At 43.8% G+C, this 25,427-nt stretch overlaps 2 long non-coding RNA genes across 4 annotated transcripts; one reads left to right on the forward strand and one right to left on the reverse strand.

Annotated features, from left to right (window-relative positions):
* The first annotated feature begins 251 nt into the window (after positions 1-251).
* LOC102554703 (uncharacterized) lies at positions 252-24,157 on the forward strand. Of its 2 annotated transcripts, XR_015622797.1 has the most exons (3): positions 252-745; positions 21,602-21,709; positions 24,031-24,157. It is a non-coding gene; the product is annotated as an uncharacterized LOC102554703 (long non-coding RNA). The 2 variants fall into 2 exon arrangements; XR_015622796.1 differs by lacking the exons at positions 21,602-21,709; positions 24,031-24,157 and adding an exon at positions 14,499-14,951 and having other exon boundaries at positions 253-745.
* On the reverse strand, positions 3,487-22,139 carry LOC148005080 (uncharacterized). 2 transcript variants are annotated; one of them, XR_015622798.1, is made up of 3 exons: positions 21,660-22,139; positions 20,716-20,837; positions 3,487-4,638 (listed from the first exon to the last, which is right to left on the reverse strand). It is a non-coding gene; the product is annotated as an uncharacterized LOC148005080 (long non-coding RNA). The 2 variants fall into 2 exon arrangements; XR_015622799.1 differs by having other exon boundaries at positions 4,017-4,638; positions 22,051-22,130.
* Positions 24,158-25,427: the final 1,270 nt, after the last annotated feature.

A 25,427-nucleotide genomic window follows, 5' to 3' on the forward strand; every position in this document is an offset into this window, starting at 1 on the left:
TCGCCCAGTCCCCACCCCCAACCCGCACACCTTCCTGTTACCTGAGGTATGTGGATAGATTCTCCTCCCCCCCAACCCCGTGTGGTACAATCCAGTGACTTCTTCCTCAGGCTCTAGAGAGCTCACCCCTACACTGGAAGAAGGAAAGGGGTGGGGAGAGGGGAAGTACTAAGAGTCTGTTACTAAGTTGCCACCGCAATTAAGAGGGACCGTTTCCAATCTTAGCACTGATTTCCGGAAGTGTCGTTGGCGGCTATTTCCATGGCAACCAGGAGCGGCAGTTCCCTGGGCAGGAGCACTCCTTTCCAGATCTGTTTCATTCCCTCAGGAATGCACACATCGAAAGCTAATCACCAAGGCGTTATTACCAAAAAGCTGAGCCTTTAGGAGATGGTCCGCCCAGGCGGGAGTGTGTGGTGAAGGTTGTTTGCACCGTCGTGGATCAGGAAGCGCCGACTATGGTGGAAACTTCAGCGAGGGCTATAACCTCCAAAGGCCTAAACTCCTAGTGGCCCATTTTCTCTAGGTGGCATCTCTCAAGGCTTTTCCACCCCCCAAATTCACACCACAAGCTGGGGACCAAGTATTCAAATCATGACTTGTGTTCGGGATGGTTCAGATTCGAACCACAAAGACAGTCTAATCCTTATGCATGGAATTTGCATCCTTGTTGGAATTTGAAGGGAGGCGGTTCGACCTCTCACTGTAGGCCCCTAGGGCCACCTTCCCAGATTCTCACAGGCCGGTAGGTCTTTATGTTTTCTCTTATTGCTTCCCTTATGCCTCGGTCCCTTGCCTGCGCAATCTAAAAGTCCCGCCCCATCTCCCTGCCCAGCGGTTGGCAATTCTTAATTATCAATCAAAACCAGCTAGGTGAGGGACCCTCAGGTCTGGAAGCCGAATTAAAACAAAGCATCGGAACCAATTCCCAATGAAAGAGCGTACCCCAAAACGGGGAGCCGCGTCTCTTGCTCCGATCGTGGGGTGGGGTGCCCCCAGGAATCACGAGTAGCTGTCTTGATGTAACAGCAGGAGGTAGCTTTATTAACGAGATCCCTATTAGCGGGATCCCGGGTCGATATGTATCCCACACAGGAGACAGAGGAATCGACCCTGAGCTTCCAAACTCGGGGGTTTATATAGGGGCATTCGCGCGGTTACACATGATTGGTCAATTCAAATGGTGCACAGTTACTTTGGGCGCGAAATTACATCAGCAAGGTGTACGTGCTCTCTAGCAGCTCGGCAGGCAGGTAGGGTGGCTCATCTCACTCAGGGGGGTGAAGGAAAGGGAGGGGGTGGCTACAGATGGTCAATGTCCTTGGGGCTGATAGCTGGTTTGGCAAGTCCTATCTCTGGCTCTCCCTCAGGCACGTCCGGCCCTGCACATCCGGACTCTGACAATGAGTAACCTTTTTAAAACTCTAGTTCTACACCAACACCATCTGAACACTTCTTTGCCTATAAAATATTTTTCCGTGTGATCCTCACTTTCTTGGTATTGTGACTATGTCTTATATTCTGGGAGTGCCCGAAATAAAAGAAACACCCTGTCTACAGGGCTTCCATTATTAGCAAACTCCAAACCACAGGTCCGTCTTCTGTTTTGTAGTTTTACCGGGACTCACTCACTTGATGACATTGTCTGTGGTTTTTTTTTTTTTCCTCCCATGTACAGTAGTAGATTTGAGTAATTGAGAGAGGTACAGAGACAGCACCGTTTACAAAATTTAAAATAATGTTTGGCACTTTACAGAAAACGTTTGCCAAGCCCTGAATCGTGCAGTGGCAGGCGACAATGGTAATTCACAAGTGCCACCGTTTTTCTTACTGCACACATCACTTCCCTTATGTCTTTGCTTTGTCTTCCTTATTTTCTTAGCTCTTATTTTACCCTCTACCTGTTTGACCATTCTGAGTCTTGGCTTCCGTTCCTCTTCTGGCTTGCCCTGGTCTTTCATCCAGACCCACATTCTTTGTGCCTCTTCTCCTAGTTTCCCTTCCTGATTCTGCTCCGGCAGCCTTGTTGGTCTTCTCCTGATTCCTGCTTCAACTTCTCTACTACCCCCTTCCTTTCTCTTTCTGCTTGGCCTAGGGATGGGTTGACCTCTTTGATGGGGGAGGGGCAGGCTGATGCCTCTCTTCACCATTCATGGTCTGCTTTTCCTAACCTTTCTCAGAATTTCACACTTCCTTCCATTCTTGGGTTTTCTTGTCCAGTCAACAGAGCAGGGATGATATTTACCTGGTAAGAAAAGGTAACCTCTAGGATCAGTGACCATTTGGCTTGTCTGTCTGGTCTGATTGGTGAGTGTGAATGTTTTGAAGGTTATGTTGTCTGTTTGCATTAGACACGTTGCCCTGACATCTTTGTCAGAGGGGCTCCATGAGGCCCTGCTGTGGTCCCAGCTTCTGGGTTTTAATTAGATTTTTCATGTTCTGACAGCATTGTGAGGCAGTGTCTAGAGTCAAAATTTAAGTTTGCTCAATATTAGGATGGGTGTGTCTGTACTGTGGTGCCTTTCTTCCCACAAGTAATGTGTTTTGAATTGAAGATGCTCTGTGGTCAAACGGCCCTTGGAAGCCTGCACTACTGGTTACTGAGGACCTCCTTATGTAATAGTGCTGAGGAAAAATTACCATGCTTGCAGTAATCTTTAAGTAGTTTTAGAAAATCTCCCAAACTCTCCACACCAGCCAGAGTCTGACCAAACTAGAATGACAAGAAACCTCATACTGCAGGGGCATGGCTACTACCCCAGCCCAGGCTGGAGCCTCAGCACAGAGCAGCCCCAGACTTTACCTAACTTTAAACAACTTAGCCTAGCGTGTCTCCAGAGCAGAGACTCCATTGTACTGACCTAAACATGAGCCTATTCACTCTTGTTTTGCTTCCCTTTTGAATATTGCTTCCTTTTCTCAAGGCAACAGGGCCAAGGCACTTCTAATTTCTGTGTTTGAAATGCTTTTACATACCATTTAATCATCGTATTTGACATAAGAATTGTACATTTGGTAGGAAAAGGAGAACAGCATGCAGCCAAATGATGTCTGTCGGGCACTTGCTGACTGACTCTAGCTCTGCTCTTTTCTTCACATAGGTCTTTCATGGCCAACCTCAAACTCAAAGTCTTTCTATCCCAGCCTCCCAAATTCTGGGATAATAGGTAAACTTCCATGTCTGGCTCGTAATAATTCTCACCAATTGCTATTTACAAAGCACAAGCCAGGACCCAGCTCTGCCAGTCTGAGATGTGGCTCTCTGCTTCCACATATGCTCCTACTGGGATGTGATGTCATACACTGCCTTCCCAAAGGCCAAAACAACGGAGCGACCTCATCTTGAATGCTGAGTGTCTTAAACTGAGATAAACAGTCTTTCTTTAGAACTAAACTACCCTGAGTATTTTGTTACAGCCACACAAAGCTAATTCACAAATAATGTCTCAGTTCTTCCTAAAAAATCTTTTTATTTTCCATTCTTTTCCATACATACTTATGCCCTTACTCATGCCCGGGGTCTGTATGCTCCCTGCATCCCTTAGACTGCTAACTCCTTCAAAGCTAAATGTCCTTATAGGCTGTGAAAACCCTACTAAGTCCTCTACTAATACTGAAGTAAACCTCCACCACTCACCAAGGCAGTCTCGAGCTTAATTACTTGCAGCCATTGCTGCTATCTAACTAGAAAGACCCAAGAGTTCAACTGAAACATTGGCTAGGGCACCACCTTTGCAAGGATGAGAACTTCTGCCCAACCCTTTTAACAACCTTTGAAAGAGCTGCCAATGGCTGAGAGTAAATGGCGAGACCTGCGTTTCAAGGGAATATTATTTTGGCAAATATCAAAGCCTTAAAGCTAACATCCTGGGCCTCAGAAACACCGCGTCATAGAAAAATATGCAACACTTTCAGATGTTATTAAAACAAAAATACATATTTCATGTGTTCAACTTGGAAACAGTCAATATTTTAAACATTTGTGACCTTGACATAGTAGCAACAATGAAACAGATCCTGGTTGATACTCAATTACTTTATTTTTTAAAATACATGAAGGTGTTCACTATGTTTTATCGAGACACTCTGTAGCAGAAGGCCAAGGAGGAAACATTATTCTCTATTTTCTTTTTAAACACCAGAAATAAAATAATTGTGTGTGTGTGTGTGTGTGTGTGTGTGTGTGTGTGTGCGCGCGTGTGTGCATGTGCGTGTGAATAGGCTGAGATAATGTGTAAGCCAGCCTTGTTTTTCTTCTGTTTCCCTTGACAAGGAACTCCTCCTATACAGGCTTCTGCCAAGTCCTGGTGCATGTTGAGTCCAAACATTGTGGCTATGAGTTCATGACATGTGTGAGGGGTTTTAAACAACAGCTTCTCGTGCAGACGTAGCACAGTCTCCTTCCAGTCAAGGTTTCAGCTGAAATTTCCTGAGGCTTGGGAGCTCGCTTGCTGTTTGTACGATATCTCAGCGTCCTCACTCTAGACGGAAGTGAAGCAGTTGGATCCCAGCAGTAGACTAAACAAATGAATGGAGCTGTGTGCAGGGCAGATAGTAGATCTGCCGCTACAGGCACCGTGTGTTTATCAGCCTGATTTACGGGTGCACTTCTATGTACCATGGCCCACTGTGCTGATTCTGTGGTCAAAAAAAAAAAAAAAAAAAAGAGCATTCATTGAAAGCACCACAAATGGCCAATGTTGATTTCACCTAGAAATTAAGTCATTTTGAATCTGAAAGAGGAGAATTAGACACAATTACGGTCTTTTATGTTCACGGAGGAAGGAGGAGATCAAACAGTGGATTGAATTTGTGTTGGGGCCAGGAAAGTCTACGTGAGGATGTGTCAGACAAGAATGGTGGGGGAAAAGAGAGGGGAATGAGTGGTGAATCGAGAAGTTGAGTTGACGGCTTAGCTTTGTCCTCAGTTTGCCTTTCTAGATGTTTAGCCCAGATCTTTAACATGTGTAGATGTGGGCTGAGAGGGTCACAGTTGGAGCTCTGAGGTTCTTGTTTCTTGTGCCTCTTTACTACAAATTGTGCCATGACACATGGGCAGTTACAGGGAAGAGGACAGTTTATTAAGGGACAGATGGAGGTGTGCCACCTTTCATCTGTGTCCTGGTTCCAAGAAGACAAGGAAGGGACAAAGCCTGGTCCACAATGACCTTTCATGGGTCTTTAACATAGCCACCAATATGTCTAGATCTTATAATACTGGGTTTCTTGAGCATGGTCCTTTGGTTGAATGAAGCCCACGTAGATTGAAGGATCCAAGTCTTTCAGTTGTTGCCACATTTTCTGTTAATTTCTGGGGTTTTCTCCACAACAGTTTTTGATTCTTCTGCCTCAGAACCTAACTGACTCTAGTCAGGAAGAAGGTCACTCTGAGGGTTTTGGTGCTTCAATAACTAAATTTGATTTTTTTTTTGTCATACCCTAACCTGAATCCCTCAGACACTGACAATAGGATTATGACATAATTATTTCAAGAAAAATGAAAGGATAAAGAACAGAGGAAGCGATTCAACAAGCAAAGAGTGTAACCTGTGGCGAGTTCCGTAGTAGACAGTGCGTCGGGGAAATGCTCAGGGTCAGGTAACTTTCAGCTTCATAGACAGCTTGTCCTCACTGTGTCTGAAATATCACTCTCTTATGTGGACTTTTCTCAGAAGACTGGCCTTGGTGAAACTCAAACAAGTTCTTGAGTTCAATTTGAGTTAAATGGCCCACCTTTCAGAGTCAGGCGGGAGCTCAGTGGAATGCAGATTTTCAGGTGAAAGCCTGTGACAACATAGAGCTGAACCACAGAACTTCTTTGTTCTCTCTGCACCTTCTTGGCTCTTCTAGTTTTCAAAGGGCAAAGGAAGAAACTTTATCTCTTGTTGACAACTCTTAAAAAATGCTCATCACGAAGGTAGAGACAAGGCATATCTCTTCTAGATAGCGTGGGACAGTCCCATAAACGTCTTGAGTACCACAGGAAGCTGCTGCCTTTCCAGATGGGTTTTTCCCAAGCTTGTGGCTCATGGTGATATGGAAGGAACTTTGGACTGTGATGGCAGGGGTTGTAATAGAGGAAACTCTGACACTAAGCTGAGCTTAACGAGAGCTCTTCTTCCAAAGCACATCTGTAATCTTTACTGCCCTCAGAGATCTTTTAAATCATCCCTAATTCATCACACTGATCAAAAACTTGCTTCTATTCTCTCTCTCCTACATATTCACATGAATAATGATATATGGGCATATATAACTATGTGCAACACATATACATATAATATGCAACATTAGACGCACATGTCCTTTTCTGCCTTTCTATAGTTTTATAAGTCATAATAAAACCTGACATTTTTGGCCTGGAAAAGCAGAGCAGTTTAGGGAATGACTTGAAATATTAAAATAATACAAAGAGTTATTGTTAGAGCTAACTTGTATGTAACTAATAGCTGGGAAGATATTTATAAAGATCTCACACTGAACTTCTTTCAATGAATGGAGAAACACCACTTATCTTGGTGGTTTTATATTGTGTTTTTTTTCTAAATGTGGATATTTACTTCTAAATGCTTGAAAACAATTTATCTTTCTGAGCAGTTTAGAATTCCTTTTATTTACTGTGACTGGACAAATGGCTCAGCAATTAAAAGCACTTAACACTCTTGTAACATCTGTATCCACATGACCACAAGTGCCTGTGACAGTAGCTTCAGAGGATCCAGTGCCCTTTCTGGTCTCCTTAGACACCTGCACTTATATGCACACATCTTCACACATACATACACACGTACATATAGTAAGATAAATCTTTATAAACAAGAACTCTTATTTACGTTATTGTTGGCACTATATAATACAAATGCCTCATAAATTCTTTGCTGATACAAGCTTAAAATCCAGTTGGATTCGGTTCCCAATGGACACACACCAAGGGCTAGATCCTCCAGACTGCAGTATACATTTGTACCGGGAAGTTGCTAGGATTCTGCTGATGACTGACTGTTTAGAAGGAACAGAGCAGAGTCAATGTATTCCAATGTTTGTTGAGTCTCTCTCTTTTGTACCTAAACAAGACTTGATGTGGTAAGCTGGGGCAGCAGCTCAAAGGAGGATCAACCAAACAAAAAGCCCACGTCTTACAAACCACACTTCAGCCACATCTTCTAGCTCAGAACCCTTAGCAAAAAGGCCAACGGTCAGGAAAATAAGGAGATTTAAATTTCACTTCCTCTTCCTTAGACTCTTCAAACACAGGCAATTGGTGGTTAGACAGCAGGGAGCAGAAAGAAGAGAAATCTAAACAGGCAGACCACCAGCTGGCTTCGGGTGAATTCTGAAGTAGACCACGGAAAGGGAAACTGTTAAAATATTATTTTTATCTATGTGCTTTGATCTTTCCTTGAATATTGCTTTCTTTTAGCATCTCATCTAGTCTCTCTTTGCATGCATTTCCTTTCCTATAACCCCACTCCTCTCTTCCTGTCTCTTTTTCTCTAGGGGGAGTCCCCTGACCACTGGGGTGTGCTTGCCACCACAGCATGACCCCCCCCACATCTCCTTGAACATTATTTTCATTTGAAGTTCAATGCTTTTCTTTCAACTCAACCAAGATTGTTACCACACAGGAAATTCTTTATGTCCTCTCCCAGAGCTCCAATGGTTTTTTAGTTTGTTTGTTCTTACCAGCTTAGAGGAGTTATTGTTTACAAGTTTTAAACTTTGCTCTTTCCTAACTCTTCAATTTCTTTTTTTTTCCATTTTTTTCTTTATTAACTTGAGCATTTCTTATTTATATTTCGAATGTTATTCCCTTTCCCGGTTTCCGGGCCAATATCCCCCCTCTCCCTCCCCCTCCCCTTCTAAGTGGGTGTTCCCCTCCCCATCCTCCCCCAATTACCACCCTCCCCACAAAAATCATGTTCACTGGGGGTTCAGTCTTGGCAGGACCAAGGGCTTCCCCTTCCACTGGTGCTCTTACTAGGCTATTCATTGCTACCTAAGAGGTTGGAGCCCAGGGTCAGTCCATGTATAGTCTTTGGGTAGTGGCTTAGTCCCTGGAAGCTCTGGTTGCTTAGCCATGTTGTTCATATGGGGTCTCGAGCCCTTTCAAGCTCTTCCAGTCCTTTCTCTGATTCCTTCAACGGGGGTCCCATTCTCAGTTCAGTGGTTTGCTGCTGGCATTCGCCTATGTATTTGCTGTATTCTGGCTGTGTCTCTCAGGAGAGATCTACATCCGGTTCCTATCGGCCTGCACTTCTTTGCTTCATCCATCTTGTCTAATTGGGTGGCTGCATATGTATGGGCCACATGTGGGGCAGGCTCTGAATGGGTGTTCCTTCTGCCTCTGTTTTAATCTTTGCCTCCCTATTCCCTGCCAAGGGTATTCTTGTTCTCCTTTTAAAGAAGGAGTGAAGCATTCGCATTTTGATCATCCTTCTTGAGTTTCATTTGTTCTAGGCATCTAGGGTAATTCAAGCATTTGGGCTAATAGCCATTTATCAATGAGTGCATACCATGTGTGTTTTTCTGTGATTGGGTTATCTTACTCAGGATGATATTTTCCAGTTCCATCCATTTGCCTATGAATTTCATAAAGTCATTGTTTTTGATAGCTGAGTAATATTCCATTGTGTAGATGTACCACATTTTCTGTATCTTCAATTTCTTTTTCACAACTCAATTTTAGTGTCTTACCCTTGATCTCATCCTTCCCTATTCTCTCCCAGTGTAGAGTTCTTTCTTATTTTATTACTTAATGAGCTTTTTTCCAACCTTGGGGATGAATAATTGATATTGAAAGTAGTCTATTGAAGCTGGAGTAGGGGTAGTTCAATGATAGAGCATTTGCTTACCACACACTGGGTTGGATCTCACCACTAGAATAAAAGGCATGTACTTTAGATATATACGGGTTAGAGGCTTCATATGCATACACAATTTCAAATATTTTCCCCAAGCTAATTAAGCATCCATCACCTAACATGCTCAACATTTCCTTATACACACAGAAAACACTTAAGTGTTACGGTCTTGGCGAGGTTTAATGGCTTATTAATGGCAGCCCCATTGTTGAACATAGGTTTCCAGAACTCACTGACTTTGCCCAGCTTAAACTTCTTACCCCAGCGTATCCCACCCCCACTTCCCCACTTCCTGGTTTCAGTGAAAATGTATTATTGACATGGGCATAGACATGTCAAGAACCCCAGTGACTCAGGTCACCGGTGTGGCAAAGCCTCCCTCAGGCAGGCTCAGAGGGATGGAAAACCTTTCTCCAGGCTGACAGTGTGTGAACGACCTATCAGTGTGAGCAAAGACTAGCAATGCAGCTTTCTCCTTCCGGATGACTGCAACCGGAGACTGCTTCCCTACACTGACTAGCTGACTCCCCCACATGTGCTGTGCACAATAAAACACACTGAGTTTCCTGGCAGCTGCATAGCAGTCATTGTCCATCGCAGTGAGCGCAGTCCACCCAATGCCAGCTTTTCTGTTCATGTGTCTGCGTGTCTGTCCTTTCTTCATTTCTCAGTTACCCCGTTAGGCTTCCAGGACAAGATGGCTAGTGCAATCATTCTGCTCCGTTTCTGTGAGTGTGGCATTTTAAGATTCTCTGTAGAAGTAAGAACATGAAGCATTCATCTTCTTCATCTGGCTTAGTTCACCTAGCATCATGTCTACAGTGCTCATCCAGGTCGTTACAAATTGCAAGGTTTACCAAGGTGTCAAGGCTGATCACCACTGCTCTGTGCACACACATGCATTCTGTTCTTTTATTCATGCACCCACCGAGAGACATGGAGGCTGTTTCTACATCTCAGCTATTACAAATAAATCAGAAATGAACATGAGAAGTCAGACACGCCCTTGAGATCTTGATTTCGAATTCCTTGGAACTGCACAAGGAAGTGAGATTGTTTGATATAAGATCATTTTTCACTCTTGAGAAGTTTTAACGTTACTGTCCTGGAATATACAGTAGAGAAATAATAAGTCTCTTCAACAAATAGTCTTGGGAAAATTGGTCATCCATGTGCAGAATAAAGCCGAACTTCTCTCATAGCAAAGTCACCCAAAAGGGGACCAAATACTTTAATGTAGAACCCAAGGGTCTCAAACTTCTAGAATAAACAGCGAGGAATCTTCTGGATGTTGAGCTGAGCACTGATTCTTTGAGTATTATATCAAAAACACGGGCAACAGAGGCACTGCATTTTCCTGTCTCTGGAAATATTCTGCCCAGAGGAGGTGCAAAGTTCAACCGAAAGTGAGAGGGAGGAAGGCAAGTCACAATCACCACAGCAATGTTTTAGTGGAAAGAAGGGGGTCCTGATTCATCCACATCAACATTACAATGAGCGTGACCTTACAGCGAACATTACATTACATGAACATTACATTACAAACTTAACATCACAGTGAACCCTAATTTGGAGATTTGGACAAAGGACTCATGAATGAGAAAGACCATGGAGGTAAAACCCCCATCACCACCCAGGCCTCCCACACAGATAGTTTTGTACCCCCAAAACCGAACCCTCATTGGGATCTCTGAGGGTTACAAGTGTCATTTCCTTTACAGAGAATTCAATACTTGGTTTTAAAACCAAAGCCACTTTCCCAGTGGGTTTCTGTTTTGCAAACATGTACGTAAAACGATCATGTAAAGCTTCATTTAACACGGAGTTGACCGAACATGTTTAATCACACCGTGAAGCACAGAAAGGAAGTAGTGAGAATTTTTCACTCTGCCACTGGACAATGGACTGCTTAAAGATGAAATGTTCTTCAGGAAGCCCTCACCATGGAGGAGTTGCACTTGGCGGTGCCTGAGTGCACTAGCATGCGGGCCATTTCCAGCGCGCAGACTGATGGCATTTACTCACTATTTCTCTTGTGTCTACAGTTTCGTGTTCTCGGTCGTTCTTTCAATAATTTTGAAACAAGAGATTTTTCTATCTGTCGAGCTAATCCTGAAAGTCAGACATGTTAAGATGCAATTGATACCACAGAGTTTACAAAGATCTTACCCATGTCTGACCTGACTTTCTTGAGGGATGTTCAGATGATAGTAAGCGCACAGAAGACCCTGAAATCATGGGACGACTGATGGCAGATGATCCTAGAGACCCTTAATGATGGGAGGAATGTCTTGAAGAGATGAACAGAGGAATGATTTCCATCTTCTTGATGATCCTTATCTGTGGCTTATTTTATGCACAATTCCATCTGTCGTCATCTTCCTCTCCTCCCCCTCCTCCTCTTCCTCCTCCTCCTGTCCCTCCTTCTCTTCCTACTCCTCCTCTTCTTCCTCTCTTCTTCAGGGATAAACTCCCATTTCCCTTTATAGACACACAAGGCCATCACTGTAGTCCAAAACAACACTGCAAGCTCCTACCCAGTTTCCTGGCCTTGTATTTTTAGAGTAATTACAGCTCATCTCTCACTTCTCCTGTCACGACGTACCCTTTGTTGATGTTCTTCAGATGCATTGGAGTGGAGACACATGCCCAAATTAAATACCGTTTTATCATTCCCCGCCTCTTATTCCAAGATCTCTTTGTTCTTTACTCTCCACAGATCTCAGAGCTCAAAATGTATTCCCATTAATATCCCACAAATCTTGGCTGCCAGTTGTTAACCGCATGTTCACTTCACTGGACGATAAGCACAAGACTCCCAATTCTATTTGCTGTTTAATATTAACATAGATTAGACCCTGGCCACAGGTGATGCCCGGAACTGACCGATAAGGGCCACGTCTGACCTTCAACTTACACACTTAATCTACCAGCCAAAACAGCTCCTCAGTCCGGTAGGCAGGACATAGTTCTCCACACCTCAGAAATAAGATAATGAAGGCCAACAAAGCTGGGAGACTTGCCCAGGCACACTCAGTAGTCTAACCATGAGCAGTGCTAAAAGCTTTCGTTTTATGCCCATGAAAGAGCAAAACTGTTCATGTTTCAAATGTATATTACATAAAAGTGGTTGACACTTTTCTGTTGTTAAACTAAACTTTGTTGGCATAAAAACAGCTCTCAGGCTCTGTTTTAAGTGAGTTATGTTCACTTTGGAGTGGCTCTGGGTCAAATGGTGACATTGATGAACTGTGTTTTCAATGTCTGTTTTAGTTTCTACTTTCATTCTTATCTGACTGTAAGACCAAGACCCTCCGTCAGTTCGATCGCTTGGATTAAGTGTGTAAGTTGAAGGTCAGATGTGGTCCTTAGTGGTCAGTAGTACTAGCTTCAAGATGTCCCCGAGTGAGACACCAAGACACAGGTTGATGCAAAAGCAAGAGGGTCAACCTTCAATTAGTCCCTTAAGGTGAGAGACTAGAAGGCTACCCTGAATGGCTATTACAAGCAGTTTTTATTCTTTTCAGGGACACAGATTACCTCAGCAAGGTTACAGTTCAAACTTATTGGCTAAGCATATTGACCTTTAAATCTATTGGCTAGCAAGCATCAATCAGTACATTCTGAAAATTTTCTACTCAAGGATGTTCCTGTGGGTGGAGAATAGAACCTGGCCTAGCCTTGACCTGAGGTGGGTGGGTGTACGGCTGTCAAAAGCCCCTAGGGTCCTTCATGACTTCCTCTGGAAGTTTTAGAGCAGCGGCTCTCAACCTTCCTAATGTGGTGACCCTTTAATACAGTCCCTCATGAAGTGGTGAGCTCCAGCCACAAAATTATTTTCGTTGTTACTTTACAACTGTATTTTTGCTACTGTCATGAACTGTAATTTAAATATCTGACTTGAAGGAAATCTGGTGTTTGACTCCTGTGAAAGGGTCATTTAACCTCCAAAGGGGTCATGACCCACAAGTTGAGAACTGCTCATTTAGAATCTTCTGCCACTGTAGCCTTCCCTACTTGTTAACCCTACCTCCTAGTTTCTGACTGAAATTCTAACCTCCTGATTCTCCTGTTTGTCATTTGACTGCAAGTGTCTTTTGTCTCTCAAGTGGAAGGTCCAGCTTTTGGTAACTTCTGTGTGGGAGTATCTGTGCATAAAGTTCCTATAGCAGAGAACAAAGCTTTCATTTCTCAATCAGATTTGAAAGTTCTAGAGAGAGGAGACACATGGATGTAACTGATAGCTGTTCTTAGGCTGTGTTTTAATGAGCACGAAGAAGGGTATCTGAGAGGGCTGGCATAGAAAGATGAGGTACAGATAGGGACCAGAGAAAGATCTGGCACACTGCCCACAGTTGTTCCAGTGCTTAGAGTCTAAACACATCATGGAGTCTGAGGCTCTGCGGGTAGCTAGTTATGCAGAAGAAGGAGGTGGCAGTGCCATCTCTATGAGGGACAGGGGTTTAAGAAGAAGAGTGGTCAACATGGGCAAATGCTTTTGAAAAGTTGTGTAAAATAGTGACACAGAAGTGGCCTTTGGATTGGGCAAAGCAGACTGTTCACAACCTTGGAGAAGCAAGCAGATAAAGAAGGTTGGTGGAGTAGTTCGGGGAAAGGGCATGTGGCAAGAAACACAGCAGTGACTGGACAGTTCTTTTGGGAAGACAGTGCATTGCAAAAGAGTTGAGGAAGGAGTCTGGAGGGAACACAGTGTCAAAGGACTCTGCTTCTTTGTTTTAAAGAAGGCATTAGGATGTGTCTGTCAGGTCACAGAAATGATCCAAGAAAGGAAAAATTTCACTGGAAGGGCCAATCACTGGAAGAAAGTTCATGGGACGAATGGGATGGTGGTGTTCAGGACACCACGAGGAGGAGACTGACCTCTAGTGAAGTAAGAATGTGCCATATGGTTACACGTAAAGTGGTTCCCAGAGGTGCGTGTCTGAACACTTGGTCTCCAGATGGTGGTACTCTTTTGGAAGGTAGTAGAACGTTTGGGAAGTGGGGTCTAGCTGGAGAAACGACTTTCCTTAGAGTTGGGGCCTTGAGGTGTTAGTCTGGCCCCTGTTTCCTGCCCTTTTCTGTTTCTTGGGTCACTTAGATGTGAGCAAGAAACTTCAATGTCTCCGTTGCCATGGCCGAGAGAAGCCTGCACTCCAAGCATGACTGTGCTCTCAAACCATGAACTAAAAGAAACCATTTTTCTCTTGAGCTAATCCTTAGTGGTTATACAAATAGAGAAGTAACCAATCCATCTCTCCTTTGTGGCTCTTTGCTGTGCATAATGAGACCCAACTTGCACATTCGTGTTCAGTAAGTACTGGGCATTATCATCATGTAGCTCTTTTGATAATGAAGAAAACAGTTGCTGGATGGTCCAAGTCATTGCTCAAAACTTGACTGACTGCACTGGCAGTGAATGTAGCTTGACCAGAGATGGAAAAATGGTCTAATGACAGTTGTCCTTGTCCCCAAAGCCACACACATGTGCCATTTGCTCCTGTGGATGCTGGTATGTCATCCTATGAATATCATATGATTGGAACATAGAGGGACCCCGGTGATGAGCGACTGTTGACATACCTGTCCCTTTGTCAGTCCCCTTCTCACTTGCTTGTTACTGATAATGTTCTTCAGAGCTCAGGAGAATGGCAGCCGGGAGGATGGCCAACATGGAAAAGACTGCAACCCCAAAACTCCATTATTGTGCAATCAAGATGAAAGTCATTCTCTTTGCTGACAAGGCTCTCCAGAGATGTTATTTCCCTGACCCCTGTGGAGAAGACTTCCTAACCAACTTGGGTGGCAGCCCAGGGAAACCCAGGGAGAACTTTTGTTCCTTAACATATTTAGTCTAGGAACTCAGAGTTCTGTCTACATGGAGTGCTGCTTTAGATCTTCGGACCTCATGGTGGACAAAGACTCAGTTCACGTGACTTGCTGAAGAGCCAATGAAGAAAAAAATTGGTATCCTTAAGAGCATTATTTAAAAAGAGATGTTTTTGTTTAGAAAAACACAAATCCACCCCCCCCATGTTTTAATCAACAAAGAGCTAAACGGCCTAATAAAATTTCAGAATCAAAACAAAAGAATGCCAGACAAGATTCTTACTTCTAAACCAGTAACAAATCAGCTCTAACATATTTGTGCAGAAAAACGATTTGTCAAAGTAATAGAAAATATGACCCCAGTGTCCATTTAAAAACAACTTGTGAATGTACTGGGCCATAGTCACAAGAACCATCCAATAATGTAACAAAATCCACCCACAGATAAAACCTTATGGTTGTACCTCACAAAGGTAAAGTCGATCGACAGAAGCCAGGCAGTGAGAACCGAGCCCTGGTACATATATAAAGCTTGGAAACAGATTAAAATCGGTGCAGCTCATGACAGGAGAGTGATAGTAGAAAGGCCAAAAGCGATGTGTGGAGGGACGCAGGGCATTGAGGGATGCAGGGCACTGAGGGCTGCAGGGCACTGAGGGCTGCAGGGCACTGAGGGCTGCAGGGCACTGAGGGCTGCAGGGCACTGAGGGCTGCAGGGCACTGAGGGATGCAGGGCACTGAGGGCTGCAGGGCACTGAGGGCTGCAGGGCACTGAGGGATGCAGGGCACTGAGGGCTGCAGGGCACTGAGGGATGCAGGGCACTGAGGGCTGCAGGGCACTGGTTACACTGACCTCACTGGGGAAAAGTTATTGAGCTGTACATTTTTTTTTAAATCGCACTGGGCATTACACTCGGGACCTTGAGCATGTCAGGCAAGTGTTCTACTATTGGTCCATATCCCTAGCTAACTGGAAAGCTTAGTTCCTCACATTTGAGCATCCCACACAATGTATTTTGATCATATTCATGGCTCACTGCTCCCGATTACTCCTCCCAGATTCAGCTTCCTCACTTCTCATTCCTCCCAACTTGATGCCCTTTTTATTTCCCTAATAATATGTTGAGTCCAGTTTATGTCCAGATACCACAGCTGTGGGGTCATCCACTAGGGTGTGGTTGACTTACCAGGGGCCACAGCCTTAAGGGAAAATGTTTCTTCCACACCCAGAACACATCATCCACCAATAACTCCTCCGTTAGGAACGGGTGGGGGATCCTGAGCCTCTCCCCACTTCGTGCTCAGCTCACCTTCTGCCATTTAAACTGTGAAACAGAGTCTCACTGAGTTCTTCAGGTTAGCCTTGGCCTCCCTCCGGTGTTCAGGTAGAACTGGAATTCATAATCCTCTTGCCTTTCAGCCTTCTAAGTAGCTGGGGTTACAAGCATGAGATGCTCGGACATGTTCTTTTCTCTGCGTGCAGGTCACAGCAGGACTCGGGATGCGGGTCTGCGGGTCCATGTACACACATCCCTGCTGCTGGGATGGAGCAAACCCCTTGATTCAGCTCATCTCTCTGGCTGCCTTGGGTGCTGTCTTTGGCTCCGTAGATCTTCCGTGGAACACGTGCACATGAGTGCACACCCAACCATGTGCACTGCTTCTCCTACCTCCGCAGAAGGCTTGTGAGCAGACTGTTGGTACACAGTAGGCACTCACAAGTAGTCACTGAGAAAGTTATCTTGTTCCCAACCTAGAAGCTCTCCTTTTGTCATGCAGGGGACTAGTCTCAGAGGCTTTAAAGGATCCCTTGTACTTTTTGCATTGACTGTAAAGCTTGGTTCTTAGAAATCAATTGTACTTCCTGTAGTTCCACCCATCCATCCACCCACCCATCCATCCATCCATCCATCCATCCATCCATCTACCCATCCGCCCATCCATCCATCCATCCATCCATCCATCCACCCATCCATCCATCCATCCATCCATCCATCCATCCATCCATCCATCCATCCATTGTAACCCTGGGGTACACACAGTACATGCAATCTGACAGGAAACATGCCCAAGAGGAATGAACAGCTCGTTGCAGTGACAGGAAACTGTCTATCAGAGGAGAGGGATGAGGTGGCAAGCTCTAAGACATTGCGTAGACTGCCAGCCTCTGTTTCAGTTCCGCTCCTGTTGACACTATCATTTATTTGCCGTCTGCAGGGTTTTCCAGTGGAATTTTGCCCTCTCTCTGCCCTTTCCGACATTCAGGCGGGTTTAGGAAAGAACCAGCCGACTTCTCCCTGCAGGGCTGCAGAGCATGTGGCTCTGAGCCTCACCCTCAGGTTCCTTAGCCATGGTGATTTTCCAAGCAGAACTGCTTTGGTCGCGTAGCTCTTAGGGACACAGACCAAGTCTTCATTCACACTGTTTTCTGTGGGAACCACAAAGCAAAGACAGAGCAGCTCACCTCTTGCAAGTTCATTTAGAATCCCGAGTTTACAAAAGCTGCCTTTTTCCCCATCCCAGGAATAGGAGGTTAAAGAATTATTTGACCTGGCTTTTATTGAACCTTGTCTTGTGTTCGTTTCATTTCTGGCCAGGAGAGATAATTTGGAATGTCACGGCTGAAGAAGAAGTTTATCTATTCCTAACGGAGAGAATGGGAGACCTGGGTTGGTTTTCTTCTGTTTCTCCATCTTTGCCCGTTTACCCCTTTATAGCATGTACGTTACATTACGATTTCTTTTTCTAGAACCAATTGAATGAAGATGTCTTTCCAAAACTTATCAGTGCCATTTAGAGTTCAATGCAGCCAGAGGCAAATTAGTGATCTTTTCTACCACACTCTGTCTTCCTCTGATTTTTTAATATAGATTAATGACAAGATCCTTCTTTCGTTCACTAACACTCTGGATCAAGTACTGCTATGGGCAACTGTTTACTAAGTCTCGTCAGTCCTACGTCTGAAGAGTGGATTCCTTTCACCGTAGACATTACCACCTAATAAGAAGTCCACTGCCACCGCTCACCCCAGCTTCATGAAGAAGCAACTGAGTAGGGACAAATACGTAGATGAAAATACTGACTCTGCTTTCCTAGCTACACACTCAGTCTCTAGAGTGGAAGAGTAATATCTCTTGCTATGAGAATTCAGAGAAATCATGGATATATAGAGAGAGGTACTGTGGTGGTTTGAAAGAAACACAGGTTCATAGGGAGTGGGCGTGGCCTTGTTGGAGTGGGAGTGGCCTTGTGGGAGGAAATGTGCCACACTGGGGCGGGGGCTGGGGGGTGGTTTGAGGTCTCAGATGCTGAGGCCAGACCCAGTGTAGCATTGTCTTCCTGCTGTCTGTCGATCTAGAACTCTCGGCTCCTTCTCCAGCATCATCTGTCTGCATGATGCCATGCTTCCTGCCAGGGTGGCAATGGACTAAAGCTCAGAACCTGTAAGCCAGCCCCAGTCAAATGTTTTCCTTTATAAGAGTTGCTACGGTCATGGTGTCTCTTCACAGCAATGAAACCCTAAGACATGCGCACCTTCAAACACACAGTGATGTTCCTGCCTGTCCACTCATGACCCCGGCTCATTTTACTCGCTGCTGTTGGATCCACTTTCACTAGGCTGTCCTGGACTCCTTTTTTAACATCCTCAAACCTGGGATCTATATTAGGCCCTCCTTACCTCATCCCTAAACAGACAACTTAAAGGAAGAAAACATCTGTGGTGGCTCACAGTTTTGGAGGGGCCATTTATCTGACTCCATCCACTTTGAACATGGTGTTGGAGGTTATGGCTGGAGGAGCTCCTTCACTTCACCGTACACTGGAAGGAAATGCTGGGGCCAATATACTCCTTAAGTCATGTCCCTCAATGGCCTACTTTCTCCAACTAGGTCCCAGTTCCCAAAATTTCTACAGCTTCTCTAAACCATGCCATCAGCTGAGGACCTTTTACCCCATGTGTAGGGCAGGGACACACGTTTCATATTTAAACCTTTAAACCATAATACTATGCAACACACAGCACTTCGGTTTTGGTATTTCAGGGTTTCCACTGGTCTCCTGACATTACCCTCCTTTGTCTTTATTCAGCTGGGTCTCCTCCCTTCCCCCATACACTGTCTATGTGACAGTCTTGATGCACTTACGTATGTTACAGTTTAGTTCTGATTCCTTCCTCCTGTCCTTGAATATCTAACTAAATAGCTTCTCCTGGAGGCCTGATGACCTTCCCCTCCCATAATCTCTCCACATAACTGCGGTTGACGTCCTGACATGCTCTCTTCTGCTCCTCTATGTTCACCTCACCTCTGCAGTCTGGAAGCCTCCATTCCTGCTTTCCATTCTCCAGTGTAAAAGCTGAAATGTCCAAAGGGCTACCTGCCCCTACCCCTGCCCCGAACCCCAAACCTAACTGACCACTTTGTGTAAATTCTCCATGAGATCAGTTGAAGCAGTTGAAGAGATCAATGTTTGAGCACAGGGAGTGCTAAAATGAGAGCTGAAGTGGGAAAGATACTTGAGACTGTAAGGCAGGCAAAATAGCTGATTGTTTTTCCTGCAATGTTCCATCCAGTTCAGCCTTCTGCTTCTGAGCTCTCTGCCTCAGGGATTAGTAACATAGGACTGCAGATCCCACAGAGGATGGGGTTAGTGTTAGTGTTAGTGTTAGGGTTAGGGTTAGGGGTTAGGGTTAGGGTTGGGGTTGGGGTTGGGGTTGGGGTTAGGGTTAGAAGGTTAGGGTTAAGGTTAGGATTAGGGTTAGAGGGTAAGGGTTAGGGGTTAGGGGTTAGGGTTAGGTTAAGGTTAGGGTTAGGGTTAACAGTTAGGTGAAAACATCCCTTCCACTGTTTTTTATTTTTCTGCCATGTTAAAGTCTAGTCAAGTAAATAGAAATTGAATATAGTTAAAACACAGAGCTTGATATTTTGATCTATGCACAACACGTAAGTTAATTCCCTAGCATCTCACACAGTCACCGTCAGTGGGTCTGAAAGCTACGGACACTCCAGGTCTCCCCTCTTAGCAAGTAGCAAATTCACACTGCTGTGTTGGTCCCGACAATCGTCTGCACTACCTGAGATGCTCCAAGTCTTCTCAGCTGGTAGAAATGAAAACTTCTACCCCTGTTAACCCCTCCTTTCCTCCATCCCGCCTGCTTCTGTGAGTTTTGTTATTTTGCGCTCTGTATCCAAGAGGGATTTTATGGATTTGATTTCTGCTCGAAGTTTCTTGCATTTAACCTAATGCCCTCTGTGCTCATCCATACTGTTACACGTGGATTTTCTTCAGACCCCAATGCTTTCAGAGAGGTGGGGAGACCAAGAAAGTCCCCACACCAGTGGCTGCTCTTTCAGAATCCATATTAATTTTGAAAAACTTGTTTAGAGTAGCAATACCTTCCTCCAGATGCTGGCCTCACACCAGAGTGTGGGAGGAAAGCCATGAATCTTGCCAGAAAACAAAGCTTTCAAAATACGAGGTTCGTTCCATTTTGAAATTTACCCAATTTCTTTTTGCCTTAGTCCCACCTCACCTCATGTTATCATCATCATCACCATCACCACCACCATCATCCAATTCAGGGATGTGTATTGCTTTATTTTTACAGACAATTTTTTAAGATTATAAATATGACAACTTATATTTGTAGCCCTTAGAGTTTCACATTTCCCCCTTTTATTGAAAAAATATATAATATATATTATATATTACATCACATAATATATCCTGATTAAGGCTTCCAACCCTCGAATAGGAAGCCTTCCATTTTCTCCCCCCTCTCCTCCTACCTGGGTCTACTTTCTTTCTCTCATTAGAAAGCAGGTAGGCTTCTAAGGGGTAATAATAAAATGAAATATAGTAAAGCAAAAACGAACCCCTCGAAATTGGACAAAACAAACAAAGAGAAGGAAGAGAGCCCAGGAGAAGGCACAAGAACCAGAGACTCAGGTGTTTACACTCTCAGGAAACCCATAAACACCCTGACCTGGAAGCCACAATGTGTATGCAAAGGGTGTGGTCCGACCTGCTCAGGCCTGGAGCTTGCTGCCTCAGTCTCTGGAACATCCATGTTGACAGGCGTTCTCTTGGCGTCCTCCATCCCCTCTGGTCCTTACAGTCTTTCTGCTTCCTCTTCTGCAGGGTTCCCTGAACCCCAAGGGGAGGGACTTATTTTTAAGAGCAATATCAATTTACGAAATATTTTATGAATGATAGGCTACTTTTAGGCTTTAGAAAACAATAAAAACTTGAAATGTCATATGTATATTTTTTGTATTTCAATATTTTACACTGAAAAATGTTTGACTGCTCTATTTGACACATGCCTCACAGCTCTATGAAGGGTACTCAGATGTATCAGAATTTTAATGCTCTTGTTTGTCAACAATGTTTTTTTGCTTTATCATTTTTATTTTGTTGTTTATTATTATTATTATTATTATTATTATTATTATTATTATTGCTTTAATTATATTTCTCAGGTTATTTTCTGTCTTTAAAATGATGCCTCGATATTTGTATTTGTTTCTTTCTTTCTGTCAGTCTTGCTTTTGATTTTTTTTTTTTTTTTTTTTTGGGCAGGATCTATGTAGCCCACACTGTTTCTCAAGCTGTTTCAACATTCTCCTGCCTCAGTCTTCTGAGTATTGAGACCACAGGCATGCGTGCCTTAGCTTCTTTTTGTCCTTTAACACACAATTTTTCTCTGGCCTTTCCTTCTTTCTTAATTTCTTTTGGCTAAAATATATTAGAGCAAATCACAAGACCATGTCATTTTACCATGTGCGTCTAAAAATATGGGTGTTTTCCTACATAACCACGACGCCATTACCACACAGGTCGGTACAAATCATAAGTCATTTGTAACATCAAATACATAACCGCATCCAAATGTCTCCTCTCATCTGCAGAATGTTACCATGCAGTTGCTTTGCTTAAATAACAGTTGAAATAAAGTCATACACTTACTGAATTGCTCCGGGTTGCAGCAGACCAGACAACCCCAACCTCTGAAGCCGGTAAGAGAACACTGTGAGGGCATCGGCCTCCAGGAGATATCTGGGATGGTTTTAGCTCTTCTTGGCTACTACACACTAGTGCCTTTTTAAACACAACCCCACGTACAGACTCAAAGTTAAGGGACCCTAGGACTTACTACATTTATGGATGTCCCTTTGTGAAGAGCAATGCTGTGTCCTCTACTCCTTCCTGGTCCAGTAAATGTCCGAGGATATCCCCGTCTAAGTGAAGTTTAGATACACCTAGGCCCTGTTAAGGCCGTGGCTGGAAAGCCGTTAGAAGTAACCTTTTCCTCATTTTCACAGGTGAATTATCTGTTTATATCAAACCTTCTGCCCACCTCTCTGTTCTCAGCGACGTAGACCAGGAGCTTATTCTGTGTTGATTTTTGACAACCGCGCTATAGTAAATGCCGGCATCTCCGGCGTTAAGAATTTAGCCTATAAAATCACTTCTAATGCAATCTTGAAAATTGCACAACCCTACCTGTACAGAAAGATTTCACCATCTGGGATCTCGGTGAAAGATGGGCCTAATCCAAAAGGCTCACCTCAATTATATTTTCTTTGGCCTTGGAAGAAAAAGTAATTGGCAATAAAGAAAAATGGAAGGGGCCTTTTCTGTAGATATATAGTGGGCGAGCTCAACTCCCCTGACTCTCCCAGCTGACTTCAAAAACTTTTATTTTTTAACCTACCAGTGAGCGAGGTTCTCCCGGCTTTGAATCACAAGCCAGGGAGGTTCACAATTGCTGGGAATTTCATAAAACAAAATTCCCCAGGGAATTTCAACAGAGGTGCTCAGGAAGCCAAAACCCCCTCAGCTCTTTGGCCCAACTAAAAAGCCCAGCTCAGACGCGCCTACGCGCTGCGCACCTCACCTCAGCTGCAGCAGCAGCGTTCTAGGGGCAGCTGCGCTCTGCCGCTAGGAACCATGGGGAGTGTGTGGGGGTCTCCACCACATGCTGACTTCATAAACATGCTCTTCCTCAAGCTTCTATGTATTCAAGAAACGTTCACATGACCTTAGTATCTATAAAATAGATATACAAAGAAACATTTGCTGGTAAAGCATTAATTTATTATAAGTCAATTATACATACACATATATATTAATTAAAGGGATTACTTGATACAAATGAGATACTTGTTTATTTTTACATAAAGTGACATCTTGGATGGATATTTGATCCTACAGGGTACAGAGTATCTCTAAATTTTTTCAGAGTTGAGCAAGATTCTGATTTTATAAATAGATATCAATGCTGAGAATACCACTTCAAATTTCTCTCCTTACAGGACAAATGGCAGAAACATGTTTAGAGCTACTGCAGAAATTGTTAGAAATTCCGTTTAATTGAAAGTCCAAGTCCACTTAATGACTTCTTAAATGAAATTCAAGCCAACTATCCGAAAGACAATTTTGAAAATCAAGTAATCCACATAAAAACAAATCAAGGATATACTGATTTGATATTTACAAGCTCAGAAGCCACTGCAGGAAAACATTTGTTTTCTATAATTAAGCCATTATGTTTCTGTAAGAGCAGAAAACTGTGTATGCTCCAGCATTACAATTTGTCAGTGAGTCTGAGCTAAGATATCCTCACTGGTTTGTGCTGTGGGACAGCATGCCCAGTGAACTTACCGTGTGCACACAGAGATAAAGCCGCACATAAGTCACACAACTGAACACGACTGGGCACTCCACAAACAGCTTGGGTCTACTATGTGATAGATTTTTGTTTTGTAACCCCCACCTTCAGTTATGTGACCGAATATGGAGTTGCAACCTGCAGTTTAAGAGGTTGAGATCAAGACGGGAGCTCAGGGTTCATTTTTATTCTGCAGCCACACATTCCTATAGCACTCTCTGCTTGCAAAATCCACTAGGGAGCATGGTAGCCCTGCTTCTCACAGCAGTCCTGTGAGGTAGGGGACACAGCCTATGTCACCATTTTATGCACAAGCAGACCAGTGTTCTCCAAGATGGAGGTTTGTCCAGTGTCTTCCAGGAAGCAGGCCTAACGCCAAAGCACCGGTCTCTTCTAGTTTAGGACTTTTTCCTCTTTCCCAGAAGGCTTCAGTACAAACTTGATCTTATAGACAGTCCGGGTTTCCCAGCTCACTTCTGGCCAAAAGAGGTATTTCTCGATTGGGGAACTCTGTGTCTGTCTGAGGCAGCAATCTCTGCCCCAAATGGTCTGTTTCTTCCACCTCTACAAAGTTGTCATTTTCTGTGTATACAATGGCAGGGAAAAAAATGACGGGCAGAACTCTTTTAAAGGAAACTTTAAAAAACAAATTCTCTGTTTTCACAGAACTTGATATCTGAAAGCCAATGAATATGTCTGGCCTTGGGGAAGCCAAGATCATCAATTGCAAATAGAAAATAAAGTATTATTTGTTCTTCTTCCATGGTTTTAATAAATTGCATCTCCACAATGAGTTTCTTGTGGTTTGTATGTGTTGGGGTGCTGTTAGGATACAGATTTTTTTTATTCTTTTTTTCTGAGCTGGGGACCGAACCCAGGGCCTTGCGCTTGCTAGGCAAGTGCTCTACCACTGAGCTAAATCCCCACACCCTAGGATACAGATTTTAAAGGGTCCCTAGGGTCAGTAGCTGTTGATGAATCATGCTTTCCCGTAGAACAGTTAGTCTCTGCCGTCCTTACCCTAGTCCTCCTTAAGCCAGATTCTCTATCTACCCTCTATTTCATAGCATTTATCTGTGAAATAAAATGACTCAGTCCCGTTGCGTGGAGTTCCTAATTTGTTTATCCTTCAAATTGGATGAGCTCACATCATTACTCTCACTTGGGTTGTTATGAGAAAGTTTGCTTCACTCCGTGGGTTCTATTTTTACAAGGGTTTCCATCCTGCTATTCTTAACTCAAGTCCAAAAGTCAATTAATGAAAACATGACCTCAGGCAAGATTCAGCTTGTTTTCAAAACTTATCAATTGCTTTCCTTAGCCTCGCCCCTTCTCTTAGCCTCAATTCCAGCACACCTCAGGGAAATACAAGAAGCCCATATATTCTGTCTTCGCTCAGTTCTGACAGGAAGTGAAGTCACACCAATGTGTCTGGACATCACTTCACACTGGCTCTCAGTTTACTATCGCAAGCCTTTGGTCATGTGCAGACCACTGTGCCTCATAGAGAACAGTTTTACACCATTCTGTCCTAACAATATGTCCCCTTTCATGAGCAGCCTTAAATCAATCATCATCAAAAGAGGATGGTAATAGTTAGGAACTTTTCCGTTCAACCGATGGAAAACCAACTCGATTGGTTTAAACAAAAGGATGATGTGTTTTCTTATGTGGCTGCTTGACTCATTGCTGGGGCCCTAGTTTTGAATTATGTCAGAAGCACCTCATTCTCCTCAACTCTTGGCTTACTTTTCTTCCCAGCGGGCTCTCCTTTAACATAAACTTCCTGTGACCAAGTGGCTGCCAGCAGCTCAGTCTTATCCTTGTCGCTCTAAGTCCCGGAGTAAAGAGTCTTACTCAAAGTCAAGTCTAGAATGAATTCTTGTTGGTTTCACTTGGTTCTGATGTACATTTCTGAGCCAATTTCTTGGTTGTATTCTGAGTAACAGACACATGCCACATCTTATGAAGTGCAGATTTACTGCCTGTGGCTAAAAGGAAAGTAAAAATTACTGCTTAAAGAACAACCAGAAGCAGGAAATTCACAGCCAGACAATGCCATA

Source organism: Rattus norvegicus, chromosome 6, assembly GCF_021556685.1.
Source record: "Rattus norvegicus strain SHRSP/BbbUtx chromosome 6, alternate assembly SHRSP_T2T, whole genome shotgun sequence".
NCBI lineage: Eukaryota > Metazoa > Chordata > Mammalia > Rodentia > Muridae > Rattus > Rattus norvegicus.